Raw genomic sequence first — 12,444 nt, 5'->3', positions numbered from 1 at the left:
GCTCTTCCTAGCACTCCTAACAGGGAAGGGATTGGGAGGGAGGGAAAGGGGACAAAAAAGAAAAAAAACCCAAGTGCTTCACAACACAGAATCTAAAGTACCTACAGCTCATAACAAATTACTGTACAGCATGTGCTACACAAACTGGACCTGATGAACCATACTAGGTTTCTTTTTCACATCTGATCACTCTCAGCTTCCATTCAAGACAAATTAACTCTGTAAGTAATACAGTTTACTCCTGACACATTAGCTGAAAGTTAATGTGCACCAGTGACTTCTTAATCTGAAGCGTAGCTATATAAAGCCTTACTACTAGGGACAAAGGACTACATAGGCATATTTCTGTGATTTGAAAATCAGAACTGAAGAATTTTAAGGACTTTAAATTACATCTGATACTACTGCTAAAAAAAAATCCCAAACCTCAGCCCTCCTAACACTCCATTGATTTGAAAAGCTGCCCTATCACCCCATTTGTCACTTTATCCCTCAGGAACACCACCATCAAATTTACATGGAGACAGTGCCATAGCAAATTGCTTCATTATCAGATTTCATTTAAATAAAACATCAAATTTTCTGTTGCATTTCTACTGAAACATTCTAAAGAAAAGATTGGTTTCATTACATAAATGAACAAAGTACATTTTGCAGTGTGGCCTTTTGCATTTTTCTCCTGGCACTTGCTCAGCTCTTCACTAACTGGTAATATTCACTAAAGCAATACACTTCCTCCTCAACAAGTTCAAATGAATACAATTCCTCTGAGATACAAAATGGGTTTATTTCCAAGTCTCAAGAAAGTCACTGATGCTCTTAGAGAGACTGAACTTTGTTTTAGCTGAAGATTTCTTATATGACCACACTAACCCCTCTCCCTGTCTCCAGGAATACATGTTTCTCTCTAGCATGCCTGACATGTCTAAACTATTGTATTTATTGTTTACTGATATTAATTTTCTGTTGAGTTTTAAAACAAAGAAGAAATTAATCAGCAAAAAATGAATGCTTAACTCCTATTCTTTTCCTTTGGCTTTACCAGCAGAAGTAAAAATAACAGGAGGATAAAGGAGAGGAAAATATAAATGCATAACTAGCCTATTTTCAATTTCAATAGTTAAATACATTTTTTTTTGTGGGACTATATACAGGTTTTATATATTCATTATTATATATTATATTAAAATCGCACAACTGTTTATAGCTGTGGGACTATATTCAGGGTACCACAACACAAGGGTATCTGACAGTTGAGCTGGGTCTGTCATCATCTGAGTCAGTATTTATTTCAGGAAAGAAGGATGTTAGGGTTTTTTCCCCACAATGGACTGATTTTCCTGCCTCTGAAGGAGCTATCATGAAATTCAAAAAAAGTGCTGTTACATTAATTTTGAGCCAATCAAAGGCTTTGACAGCATCAAATACAGCACTGAGATTGCTAATAGCTCAGATTTGTCTTCTCTCCAAACAATTGTTGTTCTCTGAATACCATCTCCTCACTTGCCCTCTTAGGAGAATCTCAAGTCTTCATTAGTCCATCTCAAACCAGCCAGCCATGACTTGAATTGTGATCTGAAGACTAGGACCAAGAGCAAAACAGAGCTTACAATCTAAGTCCTACTGCAGTGAGACCATCTTCGTTAAAGGGCAGGTCAGCATGTGCCCAGCAACCAGGCAACGGGAGCCCCAAACAGAAGCATCACGCCTCTTGGGACTCCACCCAAGCCATAGCAAACAATGGGCTGACCCAAGAAACAGGGATCTGAATCACTATCACACCCTACTTTCAAAAACTTAAGTCTTGCCCCAGTCATCCCCACTCTTCCCTCCACTTACCTCTGAATTCATGAACTTCTAGCACCTCCTTGAGCAATAATAAAAATGATAAAGACAGAGGAACAGAAATTTTATGGTGATAGTAGTAAATGAAGCCTGAAAAATACACTCAAAGTTTGGAGGAAAACTTGCACAAATATAGCCTATCATCAAACCTCATAAAAAGGCCAAATCTCACCATCAAAGAGCTAGTCCAGGAGAATAATAATCCACATCAGTCAAAAATGTCTCCATCTGAAAGTGGACATGGTGAACATTCAAACTACTACCCTATTTCCAGATGGAAATATTTCCTATTTCCTGTTGGCTTCTCAGGTGGCTTACAGAGCTGTCATGGTTTTAGCTGGAGAGCCAACCTGCATGTCCAGACTCCGGACCAGCCACACCTGTTGAAGACTCCAGCAAGCAGGGTCTCCACCCAGGCCCAGCAAATGCACTTTATGCCCTTCTGGTCTGACTTAAGAATCATGAACAAGGGCAACAAGCCACTGTGGAAAGAGCCAGTGTCTCCCCCAGGCCAGGGCTTTTCATTGCTCCTAACTGAACTGCTCCAAAGAAAGCAAGCCCTCTCCTCCTGCCCCCCAGGCATGTTGGTCCAAGCCAATTCCTGCTCCATGCCAAACCCTGCCTCCCTGGGCAAAGGCATAGAAAAATACCAGGCAGAGGCCTTCCATGGGCAAGAAGGTTGAAAAAGAAGCATTTAAAACATTAGAGTAATTTCTGTGAGCTATTTATCATGCAGTGTAGCAATATCTGGTGAAGAATCATTTCCCGTTACAAAATTCCCCCAAACGTTGGCTGATGAAATGGAAAGCTGGGCTTTTACCAATGTATTGAAAAAGGCTTCAGAGATACAAGGTAGCTGGATGAGAATGTGGGACATAATGCCGTGTTAGCATTCTGGATACTATACCACTGATTTACCCTTCAGAGAGCATGTGTCATGTTCACTAAAAAGCTGACAATAACTCAGTTTCTCCAAGCGGTGATCTGTCCCATTTTTAGATACAACTCCAAGAAATTGCTACATTTCTCTCAGTTCAACAAAAAGGCAATTTTGCGACGGACAGGCACTGACTACACAGCCCATCCACTGAAGCAAAATAAAATGTCATTCCAACCACGCCAATAGACATGCACCAAACTACACTGGAGTGGTACATGCTGCTCTTTGAACAGGAGTCACTGAAGGTTACACTGCAGCAAGTGCTCAGAAATTCGGGTTTCAGAGCCTGAGCTGTCGAGAGCTTGATTTACAGAGATAATGAATCAGCACCATTTGATCCGGATGTAATAGGTGCTGCCCAAAATCAATCATGTCTTCAGTTTGTCTGCCACATAAAGACCAGGCTGCCTCAAGAATAATGGAAATCTTGTAAAGATTTATAGCTGACTTTTAACGAAATCAGGCTGCAGGTCCTTTGGGCAGAGAGCCATCCTTTCAAGCATACCTTGTCTTTTAAAATTAGATGAGCTGTGCTACTGGCAGACAAGTGTAAGCTAGGTCAATCCTGAGGATAAGGAAGCCAAACAAATAGGAGCCACTAGGCTTTAACTTCTTATTCTTGCTTTGTTCCATTTGTTTCTTACCTATGATAAACAAAGAATGAAAGGTTCCTCCTTCTATTTTTGTTGGTATGGGATTTCCACAATTATGCTACTTCCCCCACCAGTTGTTTCAACACCTGTCTCCAGCAACATGCTTCCTTTCCCTACTTGACCCTTTCTCAACCATGTTTGTGAACAGGTAGTTATGATTGCCTCCCATGACACATTTTAGAAGGTACACATGGTCAGAGAGATGATGAGATAGGGACAGTCTTCTCAATAAAGATCAGACGCAGGGATGGGTGGATGCTTCCAAAGGGGCTTTCCTTTGATGTCTTTTTGCTATCAATTCTTTAATTTTCTATGACTCATAGACTTCCCTTAGAGTTGTTTTCCTTTGGAAATTAGGACTGCAGCAGACTGAGAAACAGATGCTATAACATGGGTTTATGATGGATTTGCTCTTGTGCATTACTGAGGGAATGAAGCAGGAAAGAGTAAAATACCCTAGAGAAGAGAACCCAGAGATTAAATCACAACACACATGTTAGCACCTGCAGAGGGACAACTCTGTCTTGTTTCCAGAGATGGGATTGTCAGGGAAGGGAATCTAGAGATGAGTTAAAGACTTCATTAGCTAAAAGACCAACCCTGCAGAAAATGGGATGAAGCAGCCGCAGCCAAATAACAGAGCGAAAGAGAGCCTGCTTATGGCACACAAGAGCTGTAATTTTGACACCAATGCTGAATTTGGTCTGCCAAGGGGCTGATATGAGAACATCAAACATAAGCAAAGCATTACATGTTCAGGTCTCTCTTATTTTACATCCATGGGACAAACTGACATTTCTATTAAGTGACTTCCAGTGATTATATACATGTGAAAGAAATAAATGAGAAAGCCTTTTTGTTTACAGATAATTTCTTCAGCCTTCTCAGAGAAGCAAGGCTAAGCTTAATATAGAACTGATGGAATAATTTCTAGCAATGGCCGTGTTAATAGATCTCAGTGTTTGGGCCAGGAATCAATAGGGAATGGATGTAGTAAGATACCGCAAGGCCAGCAAAGCCTGAAAGAGAATAGGCTGAAGACAGACCAGCTCATTCAGGTGAACTCATATTCCTGAGCCCAAAAATACACTGCAAAAGGAAATAAAAGCAAAAGCTGCAAAGGTGTGAACATGCAGAGATTTTTCAAGCAATCACTGAGTTCAGGAACTGCATGCAAATCCAAAGAGAATGCATAGAAAAACTATGGAAGAAAGCCAGCTCATGTTACAATCAATAAATGATACATTTACAAAAAACATTTGCACTTTTTTTTGTGTAGAAAATAAACAAACAAAGCAAGCAGCCTCATTTTTTGTGCAGCAAGCATGTTTTTATAAAAAAAGGAAAAGGAGCAAATGCAAGTGCACAAATGGGGTGCAGATCACCTTTAAGTATAAGCAAAGCCAGCATATCCCTTTCCAGAAGCATTGAACGCCTCTAGGGGGAGATTCCTTTAGGACACAAGGAGAAAACTAAAAATCCTGAAGCAAAGTTAGTTCTAGTAAACTGGACCCAACCAAGGCATAAAATTAAACAACAGTTGTAGCTTATTATCCTGAAGAAAAAGGAAAATCTGCATCACACGTCATCCTGCAGATAATGAGCAGGGTCCTAACAACATCACATTTAACTCTCCTTACTTGAAGGGGGAAAGTGGTGAAAAAGCAAAGCTCCAGAAGAGAGTAAATACGTGTCAGAATCTGAGCCAGCTTAAAAATTAAATTCATGCTTCAGCTGAAATTTATATTGGTTTTAATAACGTCAAGCATCAGAACAAGGCTCAAAATCATCATAATAAAAATACTTTTTCCTAAAACAAAAAGTACATGAAATGCAATAGTCTCAAAGCTATTTGATCTCATCTGTCTTCAGAAGTACTGTATAACTGATCCAGTCCAGGTCAAACTTTATAGCTTGAAGCACACTGGTTTTTGTCAGGGTAAAATCATAAATAGTCCCACATACACCCGTCATTCCCTACACAGACTTAGGATGAAGTCAATTTGCTCTTTAAAAGTGACCTTTTATACATATATATGTATATACACCCCCCCACCCAAGGATATTACCTGTTTTTTCTTTCTGCTTCAGCAATACCGAGTTTTTTTCCACAAGAGTACCTTTAGAAGATTCTTTTTTTGAGAGCAAGCAGCCCCTTTTTGGAAGCAGAACTGCACAATGAGGGGTGCAGTTCTGCAGAACAGGTGCTCCAATTCTCTCTGGAGCTCAGGAGCTGCAATGCACTTGCTCTCCACCTATTTATACAGCTTCCCGAGAGGAAATTTCTTGAGCACCGCTCTTCAGAAACAGTCGGGGGAAAACATCTTTTTCATCGTCCAGCCTGATGTGAAAGCTCATGGCTGCAGCCCTCCAGCTGCACTGTACACATGTTGTTGAAGAGCTGTTTTGTCACCATGCCTCCTGAATCTCAGGCAGGGAAAGGGATGGGCTGAAGTTATCTGCTTCACATCTGAAGTCACATGATCTCTTTCAAGAGGAATGGCCTTTCTGCTGTGTTGAGGCAATGATTTGCATTTTAGCAGATCTAGCACACTGGAAAAAAACATAAGGGCTGTCCAGGTACTTGGTTATCTGATGTGACTGGCTTGGTTATGAAAGCCCATAAGGGAAAAAATACTGAATTTACCACAAGGCTTTGTATCTGCGTGCAAGTGTTATAGGTGTTCTCCAAAACACTCAGTCATACCCAGATAATGTGGGACAAGTACAAAGCACTTAAATCTTGCACTCAGAAGCACTGCACTAATGCCTGTACATTTCATTTCTTCATGTGCATGCACATGTTCTCCCCATAAATGTGTGGCTGGAATTCAGTGGACTTGGTTCATGTTTCAGCTTGTCCGCTCCTCGTTCAACTACTGGAAAGGGATCAGACAAGCCAAAAACACTGCAGCATTGCTCCCCTGTGCGGTCAGGAAGCCGTGGTGCTGCATGCTTTGAAATCAAACCCTGACCCCTGGCAGCAGGGCCTGCACCTTGACCTAGTTCCTTGTCTTGCTGACCAGGGGCTCTCAGTCACTGCACAGGTGCCCAGGGAAGGGCAGAGCCATCAAGCCCAAGGTGATTTGTTACTGCCCACTGCTAGCACAACAGCCCCTGAGGAATCTGCTGCTTCCGGCATGGGGCAGTATATCAATAGCACAGGGACACTGTGACTTTGAACACACAACACCGAACCACTCAAAAATATCTGGTGTCTGTAGAAGTACGGTGTTGTAATACCACCAGTATAGGTTTGGGCCCAGTCCTCAGCACCACTCATCCTATACTCCACCTTTACCCCCAGTCTGTCCTTCCACCCCTCTATGAAAGCTGGTGAGGGGCTGCTTGCTGCTGTGCAAAGTGACAGAGCACAGCAGCCACTTCTGTGGGGTCAGTGGGGGAGGCTGTGGGTCCAAAGAGGACCACAGGTTATAAAGCATGCTGTGGTGGGAAGAAGCTCCACATGGGTGGGCACAAGATGGGGATCACCATGCCCCTTGCTCTGCTGCCTCTCCATGTGACGGAGGCCCACCAGGACTGGATAGGGACCAAAAGATTTCTGAGAGCAAAGATAAACAAAGCAAGATCTTTTCCCTCCTGCCCCTGCCTCAAAGGCCTAACAGTACTGTAAGGTGGTCTTTTCAGGAAATTTTTGCCATCAGACTGGTGACAGTTCTAAAGGCATCAGCCACCACTGTGAAGGACAGAGCAATGAAACTGTCTTTTGGGACAGACTTGGATACACTTATTTAAAGTGTCAAACCAGCAAAGCAGAAGGCACTGTGTGAATGCACTGGTTTGACTGACTGAGACAGTCCTTTGAGGTTCTGGAGTCCCAGACGCAAGCTTCCACTTTCAAAGCTGTTCCTCTCCTGTGAGACGAGACAGTAAATGGAACACATACCAGGCGCGATAATTCTGCATGACCCAGAAGAGTTTTGATGTTTGTTTTTCTGGTAGGATGCACCTTCCCCAATCAGAGCTACAGTAGCTAATCATTTATGTATGATCATGCTGTTCTGCCAAAATGCATGCAAGCAAAAACACATCATAACCTCTTTCTACTGCACTCTGGGGATACACATTATTTATAAAACATTCACGGTACCTGATAAATGAATCCATATTACCATTTACCAAGATCTCTGCATAATGAGAGGCTATAAGGTTTGTTCCAATGGCCAACAAATCCATCAGAAATGTTTCACCCAAGATCAATGGGAGAGGGATCAAACCCTTAGATGTTAGTTCTGTAGGACTTAAAGCCTCCACTGCATGTTTTCTTTTGTTATTCGTAGAAGTTTTTCGTCTGTCCTCTGTCTCAGTGGTCTGACATGACCAGGCAACCTGATAAAGAGTCAGTCTTGCCGGGCTGAGCCACCTCTCCAGTTACCTATGGGGATCACAATAACATGCAACTTGAGGAAACAGAAATGTGCTTTCCAAGTTAACCTTTCCCATTCAAGTCCAAGGACATCGGCTGTACCAAACAAGACCATTCTCCTTTCTACATAGGGCAAAGAGAACACACCAGTCCCACCACCAAGGTCACACATACTACCGCTTTTTTGTTCAGCAATCATGTATCACACGCACACTTAAGATGCTGAAAAGGTTTTCAGCAAGCATCAAGAGCTGCAACAGAAAGTAGGCCAAAAATTTCTGATAATATGTTGTTGAGCAGTCTAGCATGAAAAAAACTGTTATTTTGCTAGTGCAGAAATCGGGACATCTCTTTACAAGCAGGCCTTCTTGATGTAATAGCACAGATTCTGTTTTCCAAATACTTTGGAAACATTAACTTCCTAAAGAAGCCTCCACGCAGGCATTCCACACACATAATTCAAATTCTGCTTCAGATCTATTTCTCAGAAGCACCCACTATGAAGAGATGTAACTGATATTTTTCAGAAAGACTGAAGATAATTATAGTTGAAATGAATATGCTCTTTCTGAGCCCTGGCTGTGGTTCCCCCCTCCTCTTACCCTACCAAGCTCAAAGAAGTATTTTTAGGTGACCCAACAAGGTATTTTAAAGTACTAGCCACGAGAGACCCAGATGTCCAGTCACAAGCAGAAAGAATAAAAAGAATACAAGAAATGAAGAAAGAAATAAGTGTCCAGAATAATTTTAAACGTTGTCTCAGTCAGTGAGATGACAGAAATCTGTTCTCACAAATCAGGAGTAGGTTAATTTGGGTGAACAGGAGAAGAAATCTCACCCCCACTGACAATTCTGGATGAGATGATGAAAAAAAGACATAAAAACTAGCATCCTTGGCAAAAAGAACACAAAATCAGAAATGTCAAAAAGGCAGCTGTAAGGCCTCCAAACTCCTGAAGGCCAAGCAACTAGACCAGAACACTATGAAAGCATCAGGACACCTTCTGAAAGATGGGAAAAAATTTCTTAAAAGATGAAAATTTCTCGAATTATCATCTGAATGCAGATTATTCTGGGAAGCAATGACTAATGACCTAATCTGCACAACTCTACCTCCCTCACAAGTTAGCTTCAGCCTCCACTTAGAGCCTATAGAGACGATAGCTATCTACAGTACTCAGGTTTTGCCAAATCTTAGTAAAGCTATATGAGGAAAAAAGAAATGGGGACAAGAATTGCCAATTGCCAAGACAGCTTGATCTGCATTTTGTTGGTCTGGTGAACCATAAGCTGTAAAGACAGTGCAAAACCTACATCCTGAAGCCTCAAGCCGACCAGACTGTCTCTTACCAAAAGGCACCTCTGGGTTAAATCAGGCTCTCCAGGTCAGGAGGTACACAAACTTGACTCACAGACTAATGATCAGTATGTAAAAGGTTTTTTGTTTATTTTTAATTGTTTTTTAAATACTGGGAACTGCCAACTACTAAGTGCAGCCATCACATACATGGTAGGGGGTCAGCAAAGTCTATAGAAATAATTTTTTTCACCTCTATTTTCATCTTATCTTTATGAAATTGCTTCTAATGACAAGATGACAAAATATTCTACCTTATAACAGTAAGTCTGCTTCAGCAACATATAATTAATTTCATCTGCTGCTTCAGCAAAATACTATTAATTTCAAAAAGTCAAGGAAACTGTGATATTCAACTACAAACAATACATTGTTTTGCTTACAGGCACCACATGCTTCTGAAAATTAACAAACACATATTTTATATTCCAAATAATGATCTACGTTCATAACTTTCAACCACAGTCTTGTAAACACTGTACAGGTGCCTTAATTTGTACTTCTATAAGCTGCTCCCTTTGGGAGGTGAGGATTCAGTATGGTGAGGACTCAGGATAGTGCAAATTGCACAAAACCCCAGGTATAACAAATGAAACAAGGCAATTGTTGCATGGTCTAACAGATGAGACAAAAGTTCTGGCAATGAATGAATACCTGATGCAGACAGGCACAAAACTGCACAGAAACAGCTGCACTGCTCTGTACCTTCAAAGAGAGTCACCTGCTGCAAGCAGACACACCATGAATCCATAAGCTGAGTAATCTCGGGGATGGCTGGATGGAGGTGGGGGGTGAGCAGTTAGCATGAGCAGCTCAATAGGCTTCACAGAATCATAGAATCAAGGTTGGAAAAGACCTCTAAGATCATCAAGCCCAACTGTCAACCCAACGCTACCATGCTTCCTAAACCATGCCCTGAAGTGGCACATCTACACATTTTTTTAACACCTCCAGGGACGGTGACTCCACCACCTCTCTGGGCAGCCTGTTCCAATGCCTGACCACTCCTTCAGTAAAGAAATTTTCCTAATATGCAATCCAAACCTCCCCTGACACAGCTTGAGGCCGTTTCCTCTCCTATCACCGTTAACTTGGGAGAAGAGACCGATCCCCACCTCACTACAGCCTCCTTTCAGGTAGTTGTAGAGAGCAATAAGGTCTCCCCTCAGCCTCCTTGTCTCCAGGCTAAACAACCCCAGCTCCCTCAGCCGCTCCTCATAGGATTTGTGCTCCAAGCCTTTGCCTTTAGGAAAGGCACACCTACGAACACTTAGTCCTCCCCGTGCTACACCCACGTGTAACAAAACTTTTTTTTTTTTTTCCTTTTTTTTGCAAACACCCGGTTGTGAAGGAGCGACGCCCCCCGCCCCCACAGGGCGGGCCGCCCGCGGCCAACCGCCGCTGTCCGGGGCCCTGTCCCGCGGTTGCGGCGGCCAGCGCCGAGCGCCCCCTGCTGGCGGCGCCGAGCCGCCCCGGGGAGCGGCCACAGCCCCACAGCCCGCCTCCGCCGCGCCGTTCCCGTCCCGTCCGGCCGCCTCCGCCGCCCGGCTCCGAGCCCCCCCAGCCCGCCCACCGCCCGCCCCGCCGCCGCGCCGGCGGCAGGCAGGGGTTTTACCTGCTGCGCGGCCAGGCGCAGCGGGGTGGGGAAAGTGCCCTCTCAGGGGCCTCTGCCATGTGTTTGAGGGAAAAACCCTCGCTCCTCGCCGGGTGGATTTTAGGAAACAAATAGTCTCTCGTTCACGGCTCATTTTAAAAAAAACTCATTAGCGTGTCCCGCGGTGTGTCCGAGGGGATAAATCATAACTTTCGCAGGGCCGTTAGGCACCACGCAACGCCTTCCCCAGAGGCATTACCGACACAGACCTGAGGCTCTGCCTCCCCTCTCCGCGCGATATTTTAAACACCGTCTCCTGCGCCGAGGAAATCACCTACACCTTCCTCCGCCCCGTGAAAAGAGACGAAGCACCAAGCAGCGGAGCGCCTTCCCGAGACCGATTCACGCGGAACCCACGCAGCCGGGTTCCCCCGAAGCAGCGGGGATGTTGCTGCCCCTCTCACGGAGCTCAGCCTGCCGTTCTCGCCGGGGACCGAGCTGCAATGCGCCAACCCAACGGCCTCCGTTCTCCCCTTATCTGGGAGAAGAGAGCAGCCGAGCAATCCCAAGGAGCAGCAGGATGGCGCAGGAGGGCTTGGCTGCCGTGTCCCAAGGGGGGGCCACAGGCAACGACGTTAGGAGCGCACAGGCTGAAAGCAAAGTTCTACCGAACGACTGCGTGTGCGGGAAGGGAGCGTTCGCAGGAGCCGCTACGCGCGGCCTAAGGCCGTAACGGGGGTCCCTCGCCCCCCGGGCTCGGTACCGGGGACGGAGGCACGGCGGCGGTTCGGCGATAGGAGCCGTGCCGCGGGGGCTGGTTTACGTGGCGGTTCCATAGTGTAGTGGTTATCACGTCTGCTTTACACGCAGAAGGTCCTGGGTTCGAGCCCCAGTGGAACCATCGCCGAACATTTTTTCCAGCCCATGGTTTTTCATCGTTTCTTTTAAAGAGATGAGGCTCGGTTTGGTTTTTTTTTCCCCCCCGCAAGACGGGCAACCTCGTAAGCACGTAAAGAGAAGCGCAGGGGCGGAGAAGGAGTAGCGTGTAATAAGGGGAGCAGAAAGGCCCCTCAAGCAGGAAACCCCAGCCTGGCAGGATCCTTTCCACAGCCCTGTGCAGTAACACATTTTTCTAAGAGTATGAGCATAATTTAGACCATGTTGCTACAGCACTTGCTTTTTTCCCCCTAAAAAAACTATTTCCTGAAAGAACATCAACCAAAATGCAGAGAGACCCGTCAAGAGCTGGCTTAAGCCAGCACCCCGATGTGCTGAAGCAGCCTGTGCTCTCTCTACCTGCCTGCCTGGTGCGGCTCTGCAGGGCAGGATTTACAAGGTTTTAATTTGGTTGCTTACCGTACCGTACTCCCTGAGTGCCATTTTGTGGTGGCCGGTAGCCCCCGTGTCTGTGGTGCGGAGGGGAGGCCCGGGGTGGTGCAGGGGCTGTAAGCCTCTCTGTGCTGAGGCCATGCTGAGCTGCATTGCCCAGGCCGGGGAAGGGGCAGCTGGAAGCCTAATAAAAGTGTCACCCTGCCTTTTAAGCCTACCTGACCTACAGGCCGTTTTGCCTCTCCCTGCCACAGGTCAGAGGCTTCGCCCTTGGCGGGGCTGAACTAAAGAAGCCTTTCCCCACCAGTGAGGGTAAAGGATCCCTGCCTTACTGCAGTC

The 12,444-nt window shown here is 45.0% G+C and overlaps 1 non-coding gene across 1 annotated transcript; it reads left to right on the top strand.

The window, feature by feature from the left end:
• Positions 1-11,604: 11,604 nt before the first annotated feature.
• TRNAV-UAC (transfer RNA valine (anticodon UAC)) lies at positions 11,605-11,677 on the top strand. Its single transcript has one exon. It is a non-coding gene; the product is annotated as a tRNA-Val (tRNA).
• The last annotated feature ends 767 nt before the right edge of the window (positions 11,678-12,444 follow it).

This window comes from Phalacrocorax aristotelis, chromosome 1 (genome assembly GCF_949628215.1).
Source record: "Phalacrocorax aristotelis chromosome 1, bGulAri2.1, whole genome shotgun sequence".
NCBI lineage: Eukaryota > Metazoa > Chordata > Aves > Suliformes > Phalacrocoracidae > Phalacrocorax > Phalacrocorax aristotelis.
The sequence above is the reverse complement of the archived record's forward strand: the minus strand, read 5'-3'. Positions and strand labels throughout refer to the sequence as shown.